Source organism: Pleurodeles waltl, chromosome 8, assembly GCF_031143425.1.
Source record: "Pleurodeles waltl isolate 20211129_DDA chromosome 8, aPleWal1.hap1.20221129, whole genome shotgun sequence".
In the NCBI taxonomy this organism is placed as follows: domain Eukaryota; kingdom Metazoa; phylum Chordata; class Amphibia; order Caudata; family Salamandridae; genus Pleurodeles; species Pleurodeles waltl.
Genome location: NC_090447.1, coordinates 351,186,477 through 351,203,293, shown reverse-complemented (window position 1 = coordinate 351,203,293; position 16,817 = coordinate 351,186,477).

Genomic DNA, 16,817 nt, shown 5'->3' with positions numbered 1-16,817 from the left:
AACTGATTTTCCTTTGTTTTTCCCTTTGAGATAACCTCATACTGGCTGGTCCTCTTCCTTACAAAATTTTGACTTGATTTGAACTTTATTGATTAATCGATACTAGCCTGATTTTGCCTCCTGTAAAATGTTAACCTTTAATAAATCTTTATGGTTTGAACCTTAACAATTCTCTCTCTCGTGGAGCCTAATGTGCTTTGAATTCTTTGAATTGTTGACCAGCTCAGTTATGAACTTTGATTCATCTCATATCACTTCATGGGCCTGAAACATTGCACTTGGTAAAGCGCTAACAATTGTTAGATTAAGGAAGGAAAAAGAAGGCTGGTAGATCGAGACTGTTGATTGGGCAGTACATGGTCCAGGGTGTGTTCTGCAGACTGGTACGTCCAAGCAGTAGGTATGTCCTTGACGTGTGCATAGATTTCTCTTGGTTTAGTTGCTTTGGATAAGGAGGTGGTGGCAATGACTGTCCTGGACTGCAGTGTAGACTCCTGACAGCAAAGTAACCTTGGAATCTGAGGCATTCTGACTGAGAACAATCTCAGGAGCCTGCTAATGATGCTAAATCTCCTTGATACACATCGTGCCGATTCACTGAAATGGTTTCAAATAATCCGAATCTCCCACATTGGTGCAAGTGTAAACATGGCCAGATGTGTGGAGTGATTTCCCAGCTGCATTTAGGAATTGCCTAGAGGTCAGGTGCCCTCTTAAGGAGGAAAAGGGCAGTTATTCTGCATCCAATACCAACCACTGAATTGCATTTCAATGGAAAGTTCAAGTTGGAACATCGCTGTAGCGCCTAACTTCTCTCCCTCATTATGATGCTGACAGGTTGGGTGCTATGTTGTTGGCAGGCTGCAGTAGAGGCGTAGGTTTCAAGGTGCATCAGGTACAGTGGCACCGTCACCTTGGCCCAAAGGCCTGATGACTCCCTGAACCCTGATTATTGCGCTATTTCACGCTCCAAACAGTGGTAGGAGGGGCCATTTCCGTTCCTGCTCTAGGGCCCAAGGCCCAACGGCGACGCCACTGCCCCCAGAGCCTGTATTAAAGCGAGAGCCGCCCTCCCTACAGCCGTCCACATCCTCTGAGTGACTGGAAAGTGGCGGGCCACGCATGCACTGAGGCCCTCTCGCAAAAGGCGATCAATCCCCGCCTCGGACGGGTGGGGGAGGCGGCGGTGAGCGTGTGATGCGCCGCCAGGCCTCAGATCTCACATCTGCAGAGCGGCAGTTTCCAGAGCGAGCAGTTGTATCCTCAGAGGCAGCCGCGGCGGCCACCGGGACCAGTGATCGGTATCAGAAACCTGATCTCATGCAATCTCCTCAGACCCCACATCCAGCCGCGCAATGAGCGCAGATATTGGCGGGCTTTCACTTCCGGCAGAGGTGCTGCACGTTTTAACTTCTAAGCGCTTAGCGCTATGTTAGCTTTCGGTGCTCTAGCCAGACCGCATTCATTATTAGCCAGATTCACTTCTTCCTGCACTTTGGAACCTCAGTCTTGCTTAATCAAAACCAACTTCTCGTTTTATAATTAAATAACAACTGAAATGGAAAAGGACACTAAAAAACTGAAATGACAGGTCAGGAGCTGGGAGTTCAACACAACCAATGCCAGCTTTGACTAACAAAGAAGTCCAACACACGTAATGAATGAGGACATTTTAAACTTTTTTTATCCTTGACTCCTGTCACAACTCATACCTTATATGGAAAATTAAGGCCAAGGTTAAATCAGAGTATTTAGTAAACGCTGCCATTCTCCACGTGAGAGCTGAACACTGAGATCCGTGTTTGAGAGGGAAACAGTTTGGATTCAGACGACTTTGAAGAAGTTCTTTTATGCGAGCTGCCTCCTTGTGGTGCTTTCGAGAAAGAGTAGGGGCTGATGCACGAAAGGCAGGTTGAAAACCAGTCGATGTTTTCTGCGCATTGCAACTACAGTTCTACACATGCCGAAAATGGGCAGTCTCTTCCGGAAGGTGGATGCTGTTAGAACTGTCCAGATATTTCCGTCCGTGAGCTTTTTCGGGAGTCCCAGGACAGACATGGGTTACTTAGCTCAGACTATAACAAAGCCTTTTACCACTGTTGCCTGTGGCTTTACCCTGCTGTTGAGCCCACAAATTAACCACCAAGCACAACCCCTTAGCACCTGACCCTCAGTGTAGGGAGATCGAGCAACCCTGGACTTCACACAGAGAGATGGTGTGGGGGTAGAAACTCAGAACTCATTGAAACATCGAATATTAATAAATAAATCAGGACTGCGCATTCTCGTTGTTTCATTCGCAGGTTTGGTCTATGTACCTCTCGGGATGCTGTGTCTCATCAGAGGCCCACTGACAGGAATCGTGGTGGGTCTGCCCCAGCTTTGTCAATGTTGCGCAGTTCACATCTGGTGCACACGCTCACTCCTTTGAGGAGCATGAGCAGTGCCAGCATGTATCTGCAGGGGAGGCAGCAATCAGGTTGGATTGCTTGCAGTCCACTGATTTTTCTTTTTCTGGTGGATCTTCATGGTCCCAAAACACATGTCCAACACCTCACCAAAGCAAAGAACCTAATCCAGGTCTCAGCGGTAATTCAGGACTGAATGTGGGATGTGATCCCAGCCTGGTGCAGCACCTCGTCCAGTGTTTCAGTTGTTCTGGGAAGCCTTAGGGCCAGATGTATCAAACATTTTTGCGACCGCAAAGTGCCCAACGGCCTATTTGTGATTGCAAAAATGCGTTTTGGTATTTAACAAGTCCACTTTGCGATTCAGTAACTTGTTACCGAATCGCAAATTGGATTTGCGACTACATACCGATTCGGTATTAGGAAGGGGCGTGTCAAGGGCGTCCCTTCCTAATACTGAATCACAGAGGTATGTATGATTGTTTTGTGACCGTGAATGCGGTCACAAAACAATCATATATACCTACATCAAGTAGGTGGTAACCCATTCGCAAAGGGGCTTCCCCTTTGTGAATGCATGCAGAAATGTTTTTTAAGAGCAGGCAGTGGTCCCACGGACCACTGCCTACTCTTAAAAAAAATGAAAATCAAACTTCATTTTTCATTTTTAAACGCATCCCGTTTTCCTTTAAGGAAAACAGGCTGCATTAAAAAAATAATAATAATAAAGATTGCTTTATTGCAAAGCATTCACAGGCATGGTGGTCTGCTGAGCCAGCAGGCCACCATCCCTGTGATTGTAGCCATTCGCAATGGCTCGCAAATTGCGACCTACCTCATGAATATTATTGAGGTAGGTCCATTTGCGAGCCCTTGCGAATCGATATATAAAACTCCTGGAGTTTCATATATTCCAATAGTGATTACTTAATTGCGATTCATTAAAAATCACAATTAGGTAATCGTTATTGTAAAGATTGATACATCTGGCCCTAAGTGCGGTCACAATTTCTCAGTGCCAGTGATTACAGGTGCTATGCCTTCTCTGGCAGGAAAACTCATCAGGTATGTTTGTAGTTTACATGGTTGTCCTGCAGTAACTGGCCCTTCAGTGTCTAAGCCTGCTGTGGGGATACCCTGGTTCCAAGCCCTCACCCTATAGCCTAGCAATACCATTCCTTCCCCAAGTCACAGTTGTCCGCTTCCATTCATCCTGCCTCAGCTCCCTGCAGCGCCCTCGTCTAGGAAGCATCTTCCTCATGCAATGGCCCCTTCAGCACCCCCCTAGAGAGTATCTAGGTTCCTTCCTTCAAGACAGGCCTATGGCAGCTCCTGGCAGGCGGCAGAACTTCCCAGGTTTCTAGTGCCAAACCTCATGATAGGGAGTTGGCAATTAGCACCACAACCCTGGTGTACAAATGGGTTTCTTGTTGCCACTGTTGTTGGACCCCAGATTCTTGTAGAAATAGTTTCTTTCCCATACTTGCACACGGTTTGTGTACTCCCCACCCAGCTGTGGAACACGTTACAGTTAATGCCTTTGGCATATTCCTCCCAGACGGGTGCAGCCATGGTCTTAGTCTTCCAGTGTCTACATGAAGAATGGGTGAGTTGGGATTCTCTTGTCAGGGAAGACCCAAAAGAAAGGCACAATAAAAGGGTGGAATTCCCCACTTGGCCACCGTTTAATGTGGTGTGGGTAATTATTCAGGGAAATTGTGAGGTAGGAAGGTGTCAAGAATGTCCCCACACTACAGGGGGACCCACTGTGACCTATCCCCCCCACACATCCCAGTACACATTGAGATCTAGGGATGTCTCCAACCCTTCCTCTCAGATTCAATCTAATGCAGGAACTCAAAACAGATTCCTTATTGGGCACAACCCTAAGCAGCACAGACCCCACACTCAGCCTACTTTGGAGCCTGTGGTTCACACACAAATGTGACATCCATGTCCCTTCTGTATGCAGCAAGGGACTCAGTTGCCGGGGACTAGCACACCAATTAAAAGAACATGAGAGTAAGCAACTCTAACTGCAAAGTGACAGGTAAAATGTGCTGTCCTGTCAATATAAGCTTCTAATGTCAGATCTCATCAGCCTGTAATCCGACTGTACTCACACTTGGTAAAGGGGCTGCACATGCTGCGCCTCTCTGACACAGAGCCCCGCTGTGGGTTTCATGCCATGTCACTAGGAACCCTCAGTGCACATGCAGGATTGTTGTGTGTGCTGAGGCACAAACATTTTAAAAATCACAGAACTCACTAAGGGGAACTCAAGGTCGAGTGGCTCACACTCCAGAACCATACAGGTGACCTTTTCTGACCCAGAAGCATTTAATACATCCCCTAACCTTGTGATATATTTGTATCCCTACCCGTCGAAAAGGGGTTGTTTCTGTTGTTTCTCATCTGAGAGTCAATCTAGATAATGTTTGTGTGTTCTTTCCTCAAACAGTACTTGCTTTCATATAACTTCAGAGGAGACACCTGATAAAAATCCTGTAATATATACATAATCGTAATATATATAAAATCAGTTCCAAATCTAGTTCTGCAGTTCAAAGTTGTAGTAATACATCATCATCATATAATGATACCATAGATGCATAACCATTCAGCAGTTTGTCTCTGCCCCCCAGTGCACCGGCCGGCACTGTGCTATTGCAGGCTTGGGTTGTAGGGTCAGCTTATAATAAACAAATTCAAGATATTACCCCACTTCCGAATTTTGTTCTCGCTAGTGCTGTAAACAGGTATTGCCAGATGAAAGTGTCAAATGTCCTTTCCATATTCATGGAGGCTACAGCTGGAGTAGAGTTTCCAAGGAGGGGGAATGTAGTGCGTCAAGTAGGGGCCTCATATCTAATGTTGTGCATCTACCAGGTACAATGTCAGAGGGGTCCGGATGTACCTGGTCAGGGAGACTATGTTGGCCCCCATCTTGCCACGAATTCTGAAATCCGAATTAGGCATAGGCAGTGGTTGACTGAATGCAGTTTTGCATTGACCTCTACACGACGGCTACAATAGTTTCTCTCAATGTGCGAGGTCAGTCTCCCTCTTTCCTGGTGGGTATATTACCATTTCCATAACCTGGGAGCCCGAAGGCTCTGCTGCACCATACAGAACTCAGCAGGGAGTCATCACTGCCGGCAATGTGCAGTTGGCAAATTTTCTTAGTGCAGTGACAGTGCTACAAGAGTGTAAAATTTCCTCAAACTGTGTCTGGTTGTACTCTAGATAAAATAATTTATATCTATGTGCTGGTGAGTACAGAGCTGTTATTGTATAATTGTATGTAGTATTGAGCTACAACTCATTATAAGTCCACCAGCACCGCACCGTGCCGATGCCGATATAACAGAATGCCGATATAAGAGAATACCGGTATAAGAGAATGTGGCTCCTCCGCTTTAATCAAGAGCATGCCAGTAATTGGCAGCCCTGTCACCCATGCCAAATAGCTTGGTTACATATTGTCTGTCATTAAAAAGTTTTTATTTTTCTCATAGTGACACAGTTTTCCCAGGGACGTAACTTCGGTGGGGGTATTTGGGGTGTTACACCCAGCTAATAAATGTATCCTCTGGTAAATAATTGGCTACAGGTGATTTTATTCGGGTATGGTGAGGTGCCTGTAGGAGTATATATATATATCTCCCAGACCCTCCCCCCCCAGGACCAGAGTCAGCCCGATGGGAAGTGAGGGGGACATGGAAGTAGTAATGATACTGAAACTGATTTTGCGACTTTTGGTGAATATGAGGTGAGTGCCATTGCACTGGTCGACTGAAACAAGGACAGTAAGCTTTGGGACATGAATGCTGCAATATTTGGCAGCCTCGAGGAGAACTTTGTTTCTGTTGATAACCTCATTAAAGGTGATCACGTAGTTAGAGGCTTTGGATATGATGACATATTATGAGTAGGGTAATGTTGTCTGGTGCTATCACTAATAGAGATACTGCACTAAACACCCTTGGATTATGCAGCATGGAACAGACTCTCATTCTAGCAAGCTAACTCAGGAGAAACAGAGCACAAGCACCACAAGAGAGTCAGAGCACATCCTCCCTCAGATAACCCTCCTTCACCCAAAGCACACAGATACTTGTATGAGAATGTCCTATCTGTACTTACACATGCAATGAAGACGCTGTGAGAACATTGTACGTCCTCCTGGGCCCCGGATAAGAGTTAGGCAAAGTTAGGTGTGGAGATTCCAAGGGGCCACAATAAATGATTAGGGCCTGTATCTCCACACCTGACTACGCTTATTCCTTGTTATATTAAATGATTAGGGCCTGTATCTCCACACCTGACTACGCTTATTCCTTGTTATATTAAATGATTAGGGCCTGCATCTCCACACCTGACTACGCTTATTCCTTGTTATATTAAATGATTAGGGCCAGCATCTCTAAACCAGACTACACCTATGATTTGTTAATCCACACAGAATATGGAATAGCTTTGCAGACCCAGGCAGACTTTCACATGGAATTCCCATTTCCATTGGGATTCATTCTCACATTTACCACCTGCTTTAGCAGGTAGGAAATGTGAGTCAGGTTGGGTTAGAGGAAAGGAGACGGGAGAGTTGCAGAGGTAAAGAGATGAAATGACCTGAGAAGGGGGTCCCGAGACTGCAACCAGGCTGCAAAGCCCAAAGGGAATTTTACAAGCTTGATTTTCTGGCCGATAAAATTGGGTCTGATGTTCCTGCACCTGGAATACGGGATGCGGATACACGAGGCGAGTGGTATCCCACAGCAGGAAACTGCTCCTATCAAAGCATAATCAGCCTAATGTTAGCAGCCTGACGGTGCAGCTGGTATTCCCTGCAATTTTCAGATGTACCTTTATTTGGCATCATGCCCAACCTCTAAATTCTGACACAGGAAGCTTGTGCCCTCTTTGTGCAAGTATGCCACCTCTCCCTTGTCCATTTTAAGCAATATTTGAATTCTTATCACAAGTTGGTTGCCAAGTTTTGATTGTTTTCGCTCATCCGTATTGCTACACTTGAAATTTGCTACAGTTAAAATTTTAGCTGGTAGAATCGTGGATCGTGGTTTAAAAAAAATAATAATTAGCAGTAAAAAGGATCCTAACATAGTTTCAATGAATAAAGAAACCAGTTGTTTAAGACATAAAATGATGATCAGCACAAATAAGATGAACTAAAATAGGGTCAGGCAGTTTACTCACTTTCATGCAACACACAATCCACTTAGTTTTATTTATTTTAATTTTTGCCTAAAATGCTAAATAGAAAATGTTCACTCTATGGAGATTATTACAAGTGTCCCATAAGCAAAGGCCGCCAGACAGATTTAATTTGAAAAGGTTTTCCTTTCAACATGGATCATGTAAAAAAACAAAATGGAGGCTCATGCCTGAAACAGTGTGGTCTACAGATTGCGAAGAATGAACCCTGTCACCCACATCTGTGTAGGGTGACCTGCGCTCACCACAAGGGTCTTGTCAGCTTTTGTAGTAGACACGGCTCCCAAGTCAGCTGTCTGAAACTCCTAAATAGAATCAGATTTTCCCAGCATACAAAGAATGCTCTTTGCTTGAATTAATAATCCTTGATTGTGCTTGGTCTGTTAGTTTTACACTTACCGTCAATCTTTCCTTTAATTTGATTTTTCGCTTTTATTTCAGTTCTGCCTGAAAACAATATTAAGCATTTATTTTGAATTTAGAAATACTGCTTGGTAAAATGTGCATAAAACTAAGGGCTAGTCTTGAAAAAGTTTTGAATCTGAAATGTAATTAAACATATAAATCCAAGGACAGGAGACAGGTTTAGAAAGGGGTGAAAGCGCTTGCTTCCTAAACCTACAAATGGGACCCATTTTCATTAACTGGTCCAATGCTGCCGTTGATTTCAAATAACGCCCCTTTCCAGAACTGCCACAGTTCAGGAATACTGCATTCAGCCTTTTCTTGACACTAATGGGGTTTTCCATAGTCTCCAAATGTTTTTCCTGGCTACACATTTTGCTATGTGAAATTAGTTTCTAACCTATTCGGTCCCACAACCCCAAACATTTCAGATAAGATCTGTTCGGTCTAATAACCCAAATCATTCCGATGATGCCCGCCGAAAGAGCGGAAATAAAAATGTATATCTGTCTCAGGCGCTAACTGTGTTTTTCTGAGCATTCACCCCATAACACGTGGAAAAGAACCACTGCAGATGTAGAATGTATGTATCTCATATGTCCAGTTTCTGGAGGTACCATGAACTGCAGCTGCTTGCAGCTGTATTACCAGGAATGAATACACAATCACACGGCAAACTTTTAAAACTAGTCTCATTTTTAAAACGTACATTAAACAAGCACTGTTAAAGCTAATAGGTTTGTATTCTGTATAGTGGATGCACACAGAGAACACAACATATGGTTATACATCCACACATAAAGCATAAAGCATGCACACAAACACACCTACAGATCGATTTTCACAAATCTAACACACAAGCACCAAAGAGCAAGTCCTCAAATCATATGGAGTAGCAGAGATCCATAACTCTAACCAGGGACAAGTTAATGTGAATCAGTGAATGTTTCCTGGATGTGCTGAAGGAGACGCAAGGTGATGTTAATAAAGGGAAGCACAGGGTGATGTACAGAGTAAACCCAAGCATGTATCGGGGCACACCCGGGATACCATATTTATAAGGTGAAGGCCCTGTGCATCTCTGGACAGTATGGTCTTGCTCAGAGTGGCCGTCATGCAAACTTATTTGATGTTGTACTATCACCAGACGCAAACCACTTAGTGGGGACACACATAAGCACCTTGCAAACAATTGGAAACAATGTCTACTGTTGAGTTAAACGTAAATTAGACTTTGACCACTCGTTGACCAGACTGAATTATCAGTTTAGTTTGTTTTTGCTGATGTAGATGACTGCCTGGCACCAACCCCTCCTTCAAATGACATACACATGGTATGGGAACAATCTCCAACTATACACACCAAATACTAATTGTCACAACACGTGCAATTAAACATATACATGAAATATTAACCACACTCACAATACTGCTGCTCCATGGATGAGTCAGTGACAAAACCCCCAAGGCCAGAGCATAATGGCACCTGAACCTGACAGCAATGTATGGCAATACAGCTGGTTACAAATCTCTGTTAGTATAACTGTTAGACCTGGCCCTTTCTGCAGGGTTGTCCCCAAACATTTTGCCTTCTCCCTTCTATTTTTCTGTCTTGTTTTAGTTGGCTTTAGGACTCTGGGAACTTTACCACTGCTAAGCAGTGCTAAAGTGCAAGAGCTCTCTGTCTAAATTGTATTGGTGATTGGTTTGTACATAATTGGCATATTTGATTTACTAGTAAGTCCCTGGTATAGGGCACCAGGTGTGCCCAGGCCCTGTAAGTCAAATGCTACTAGTGGGCCAGCACCACTAATTGCGCCACCTACACGTGCAGCCCTGCAAACATGTCTGAGGCCTGTCATTGCAGTGTCTGTGTGTGCAGTTTTAAACTGCCATTTTGACCTGGTAAGTGCAGCCACTTGCCAGACCCAAACCTTCCCTTTTACTACATGTAAGTCACCCCTAAAGTAGGGCCAAGACAGCCCTATGGGCAGGGTGCAGTGCATCTAAAAGGTAGGACATGTACTCGTGTGTTTTACATGTCCTGATAGTGAAATACTGCTAAATAGTTTTTATTATTGCTGTGCCTATCTCTCCATTACGGTAACATGGGGATTGCCTTGAACTATCTTTTAAGTCTAATTTCCCAATGGGAGCAGATGGAGATATGGAGTTTGGGGTCTCTGAACTCAAGATTTAAAAATACATCTTATAGTGAAGTTGGTTTTTGATTTGTAAGTTTGAAAATGCCACTTTTAGAAAGTGGGCATTTACTTGCTTAACCATTCTGTGACTCTGCCTGTCTGCTGAATTACATGTGTAGGTCAGGATAAGAGTTGGACTGTTTGTGTATTCACTCTTGACAGTCACACAAAGGGAGTTGAGGTGTGTCCTGCATTTGCTGATGGCCCATCACCAGGCTGATGGGTCTTCCGGAGCTAGAGTGGTAGGAGGAGCGGACACTCGTACCTGAATAGGGCTGTGCGTGTCATCACACAAAGCACTCTATAATCCCCTGTAGTGTGTCTGGGGCCAGGGCGGGGAAAGGCAGGGTCTTGTGCACTACAAAGACTTCTCCTTGAAGTTTGCCTACTTCATAGACAGAAATGGGTAGAAGTACTGGACCTCTGAGACTACAGAGTTCTTATCCTTCTGGGCTGAGGACATTCTACAAGGAAGAAGAGCTGGATGCTGTAGGAGGGACTACCGCTCTGCCTGTTGCTTTACAGTGCTGGCCTGTAGCTTCTGTCCTGGAAGTGAAAGGACTGGACTTTGGTTTCTACATCCTGCTTCCAAAGGTTCTCCAAGGGCTTGGACCTAGCTTGCCTTCTGTTATGAAGTCTCAGGGACATCATAAACTTCACCTGCCAGTGCCTTGGCTCTCTTGCTGAGAGTCCTAACTTGCCAAGTGGTGCCAAATCCAGTCCCTGGACCCTGGGGTGTGTTCTGGTGTAACAAGGAAGAAACAAGTGCATCGACGTCCAGAACGACTTTGGAACCGGTGCCGCTCTCTGACCCCGGCACGACTGCCTGCACCGGAGAGGTGGTCCCCCCTGAGTGCAAGGACCGAGACCAATGCTGCTGGCCGACGTCACCACAGCGCCTCAGAACTCCTGTGACAGCAAAATTCTAGAGACCCATGTCACTGACGTCCGTGGCTCCTGGCTCTGACTCCGCCGCAGCACCTGTGGCCCTGTGGTGTGATAGCGACACTGCAAAAATGCTCTCTGGTTATCTACGGGCTTGCACATCAGCAGGTAGAAGCTTGTAAATAACAACATAGTGAGAATAATGACATAGCAGAGGGGTGTCGAGCCATGAATAGCAAAGGAAACTGGGAAGCAGGACTGATTAAAATGGAAGAGAGAAGGGCAGTGGCATAGACAAAGAATGAAAGATATACAGGAAAAAGAAAGGCAAGAAATAAAAAAGTGAGTAGGAGAGGAATATAAAATGGATGGGGGAAAAATTTGAAAAGGAAGGTAGTGAAGAAGGGTGAAATGCAGGCACTATGAAAGGAAGAAAAGATGAAGGGTAGAAAGGGTGAAATGAAGAACATAACCGTGAAAGGGGTAAAAAAAAGTAACAGTAAAAGGAAGGAGGGTGAAAAGAAGAATGACAAATGGTGCGGTTGGATTGAAGGGCAAAATAATTGATTTAAGGAAATAAGAAATATGTAAAGGTTCCTGCTCTAGCCACATTCCAGGTGTGGCTTGCAATTCCAAACAACTTTATAAAATCTTAGCAAAATTCAGGAAGCTGGGAGGAGGCTCAGTGAGGCGACTAGGCTTCAACAGTGTACACACATGCTGCGGCTTGTTGGCACTGCCTGATTCAAACTGGCATGCTGCGGCCAGTGTTTCCAGTTTCTGCAGCCCTGAGGGGTTGCACCCTCCTCGCTTTTACTTTCACGCGGACCAGGAGCCTCAGCACTCCCTCACGTTAAGTACAGGAGGACAAAGGACTGAGCTGGTAAAGCCAGGATTCTGTCAGTAATAAAAGCAACCGGACCTCCAACGATTCAAACAGTGCCTGCACATCACCCAGACCTCCATGCCCAGTGCCTAGATGATGCTCAACCCAGCCTAGACAGAATACCTGTTATTTGCCAAGAACAACAAACAAGAAACTGTATAAACATAGCTTTATCACCTGAACAGGTGCAGCCCGTCCTTTAGGGCGGAGGGGCCACGCCCACCCACATTTTGCCCCTCATGAAGAGTGTCTGTCAGGCTGAACAAAGGTCAGCCTGGCAGACACTCTTCATGTTCAGTTCAGGCAGCTAGGAGCAGATATGCACGACTTGCGCAGACTCCTGGCTGCCTGAGCTGAACTTTGCTTGACTGAGGAGCTCCTATGGGCGTGACCTCCTTGGCTCAGCAAAGGTGCCTCAAGGTCTCCCCTGGGTGACGAGGAAAGCGTCACCCATTGACTTCGAACTGGGCACTTCAGGTTTAATCCCTGAAGCGCCCAGGGCGAGTGTCAATCAGTGACACTTCGTCACAGACTGGGGTGGGGTCAGCAGTCTCACTGACCCTATCCCACTCTGTGACGAGGCTGTGACTGCTGCCTTCCCTCATTGGCTGACCTAAGGTCAGCCAGTGAGGGAAGGCAGCAGTCCCAACCCTCCTGGGACCTTCGAGGCTGAAGATAAGTGTGTGTGTGTGTGTGATAGTTTAAAATGAATGTTTGGTGCGTGCTTGCATGTTTGAATGTTATGAGTGTTGTTAATGGATGTGCGTGCGTGCGTGTGTGTGAAAGAATGTGTGTGTGATCTTTTAAAATGAATGTTTGGTGTGTGCGTGCATGTTTGAATGTTGTGAGTTTTGTTAATGGATGTGCGTGTGTGATCTTTTAAAATGAATGGTGCGTGCGTGCATGTTTGAATGTTATGAGTGTTGTTAATGGATGTGCGTGCATGCGTGGGTGCGTGTATGTGTGAAAGAATGAGTGCGTGTGTGTGTGATCTTTTAAAATGAATGGTGCGTGCGTGCATGTTTGAATGTTATGAATGTTATTAGTGGATGTGCGTGTGTGTGTGAAAGAATGAGTGTGTGTGTGTGCTTCCCGCCCCCAAGCTCTCTCTCCTAAAGCTGCCCAACGCCACTGCACCTGAAACTAGAAAACTTCGAGCTCCAACTTTCACTGAATGCCAAGTGACTCAGATTCAGCTTTGGCACAACCTCACACTCAAGGAATACCTTGCCAAAAAAGATGGCCTGTTACCAGCTCTGCCTTCTAAAGAAAGTGAAAACGTTTCTTCCAGAAAGCGAATTCAGAACTGCTTTCACCGTTGTTGACCTTATGTTGCATCTATACAGCACTCTGCTTCCTTTTGGCTATGGTTGCACTACAGAAATACCGAATACATGCAGAGGGAGTCTATATTGTGCCTGTTCCCCTGAGTTGTTGTTGCTGCCACGGACTGTCCTCAGAGGGCCTCTGCCATGAGCTGGTGTGCGTGAGTTTTGCCCGATTTCGGTCCGCAGAGACAGCTGTTCGCGTGGAGAGCAGATGCAAGAAGTGGTATCCTCGGGGTATTCCATCACAGCCTGAAATACAAACGCTTGTGTCCAATGCTGATAAAGCACTTGAAGTGATTGATATCTCCAAGGAGGCATGGCAGTTCTACAGAAATAAAACACATTATAATTACATCAAAACCCAGATTAAGTAGCCAGTGGCTGCTCTTCTCATCGCCATAGAACTCTTTTGTTATCTCGCCCCTTACAATCTGGGCAACTGAGTCGTACTGCTCACTCAGTCTACTTTGTAACTACTAGGTAGATCTGAGTAGCATTTGGGGAGGTTAAGTTATTCCTTTAAGACTTGGTGAACTTTTCAGTATTCACATGGCTCTCAAGGAGCTGTGTGTGTCTGTGTGTGGGGGCAGGAGGGGAGCGAGCAGGATAATCACATCTCCAAGAGATGATTCCACTGCAGTATCTTATATATGGTCATGTTCTTTGTTCTTTTTCCTACTCTACTTGTTTCAACTCAGTCCTTGTACTAGACGTGTTAGCTGCACTCTGAACCTTAAAGAGGTGCAGACTAAGCTTTCAGAATTTACTGACTTATAAGAAGAGATTATCAGAGCTGTAAAGTAGAGTTTACAATCTTCCATTTTATTGTAACAAGGTGCAGAAACTCCATTTGCTCTCACTGTGAGAAGCAGTACATTTTGTGGGAAAACTTGGGACAAAGAAGTACACCACAATATAGGGGAAAAAAACAAGTCACCTTTCAGCAGCCAATGGCTCCGCTCTTTGAAATACTCTAAACGCTTAGTTAAATGGAGATAGTTCTAAAAAATAGCTCAATTTGCACAGGAAAACACTGCATGATTGTTGAGTTGACCCTTTTATAGTAATCTTATTGTAGTTTCCCTCAAATATCTGGCAGGCGCTAACTGTCCCAAACTTCTGTTTTTGATTTAAATAGTGAATTTCTCTGGTATTGTTTTCTTTAGAGTCTGTGATTTTGTAGAGGCCACAGATCCCATGTACCACTACCAGGAGGGTCAGTCACCATTTAATCCTGCTGGTGGACCAAAGATTGGAGACAGATGGTGATGTTATCACACAGGATAACAAACGTCTGCTACCACACGTACATCAAACGTCACAGCAGTCAAGGGATTCTGTTTAGACTACAGAAAAGCCCTATAGCTGGATTTACCCAGTTACTCTCCGAGACAACTTTGAGGTTGGTCCAAAAAGGTGCTGCTTGTCTAACAGGCTCTTTCGTAGGTCTTGTTGCCCTAACTTTTAGCACTGCCGTGGCTCCTGATACTGAACAGAGTAAAATGTAAAACCTTTGGCCATCTATTTTATGAGACACATCGAAGGCTTACATTCCTTCTAGAGTCTCACAGTCACTGCATCTAGATAATCTTCAAGGCTCTAGATCTGCATGATTACACAAACTATGGTGCTCCTGTGCTCTACCCCCACGCCTCCCCACCCCACTCCAGATGGATTAGCCTTTCATTGGGAATGTGCCAGGAGACAGACAATCTCTGTTCTATCAAGAGCTTAAAGATCTTTCTGCACCCAGATTAGGTTGGGGTGTTTTCCATTATTATGCATAGATCACCACCACGAAGAAAAGTTAAAAAATATTTACAGTATCTAGATAGAGGATAGTGTCTTCCAGAATCTCCTTGGAACTAAATTTCCCAGATTTTCTATTTGGTTGTTAATGGGACCAAGACATTTTAAGGGTTTCTTTGGGTAAGTGTCTGGGTAGTTCATTTGACACCTTTGTCTGCACCCAGGCACATAGGTTCACTTGTAAATCTCAGTTCTCCTCAAAGGTTCTCCTCATCCAAATTCATCATCCCAGTCCTAGAAAACCGTGCACTTAAACCCAAAATATGCACTGGAATCCAAAATACCTCTTTTAAGTCCGAAACAAACATGCACTCACACCCAAAATATACACTCATCCACAATTCCTCATCTCCGTCCTAGGAAACCCTGCACTGACATCCAAAATCTACATGCTCTGGGAAACAAGGCACTCCAACCAAACTCTACACCCTCATCCAAAATACCACATCTTTGTCCTACGAAACCCGGCACTCCCACCCAAAATCTAGGCTCTCATCAAAAATACCTCATCACTTTCCTAGGAATCCCTGCACTCTCACCCAAAATCTGCTGCTCGCGTCCAAAATACCTCACCTCTGTCGTAGGAAACCCTGCACTCCCACCTAAAATCTATGCCCTCATCCAAAATACCTCATCTCTGTCCTAGGAAACGATGCACTCCCACCCAAAATCTCCATCTTCATCCAAAATACCTCATCAGTCCTAGAAAATCCTGCACTGCTACCCAAAATCTATGCCCTCATCCAAAATACCTCATCTCTGTCCTAGGAAACCCTGCACTCCTACCTAAAATCGACACCCTCATCCCAAATACCTCATCCCTGTCCCAGGAAACGCTGCACTCGCACCCAAAATCTCCATCTTCATCCAAAATACCTCATCAGTCCTAGAAAATCCTGCACTCCTACCCAAAATTTATGATCTCATCCAAAATATCTCATCAGTCTTAGGAAACCCTGCGCTACAACCCAAAATCTACATGCTCATCCAAAATACCTCATCTCTGTCCTAGGAACCCTGCACTCCCACCCATAATCTATGCTTCCATCCAAAATACATCATCACTTTCCTGGGAAAACCTGCTCCCCCACCCAGAATCTACGCTCTTATCCGTATAGCTCATCTCTGTCCCAGGAAACCCTGTTCTGCCACGCAAGATCTACACTCTCATCCAAAATGCCTTATCAGCCCAAGGAAATCCTGTACTCCTACCCAAAATCTACATTCTCATCCAAAATACCACATATCTGTCCTAGGAAACGCTGAACTCCCAACCTAAATCTACACCCTCATCCAAAATACCTCATCACTTTCCAAGGAAACCCTGCACTCCCCCCAAAAATCTACATCTTCATCCGAAACACATCATCACTTTCCTAGGAAACGCTGCACTGCCGCCCAAAATCTATGCTGTCATCCAAAATACCTCCTCTCTGTCCTAGGAAACCCTGCACTCTCACCCACACTCTGCACCCCACCCAAAACGCCTCATCAGTCCAAGGAAATCTTGCACTCCTACCCAAAGTATATGTTCTCATCTAACATACCTCAACATTCCCAGGAAACTCTGCTCAAAATCTATGCCCTCATCCAAAATACCTCATCTCTATCCTAAGAAACCCTGCACTCCCCCAAAATCTATGCTGTCATCCAAAAT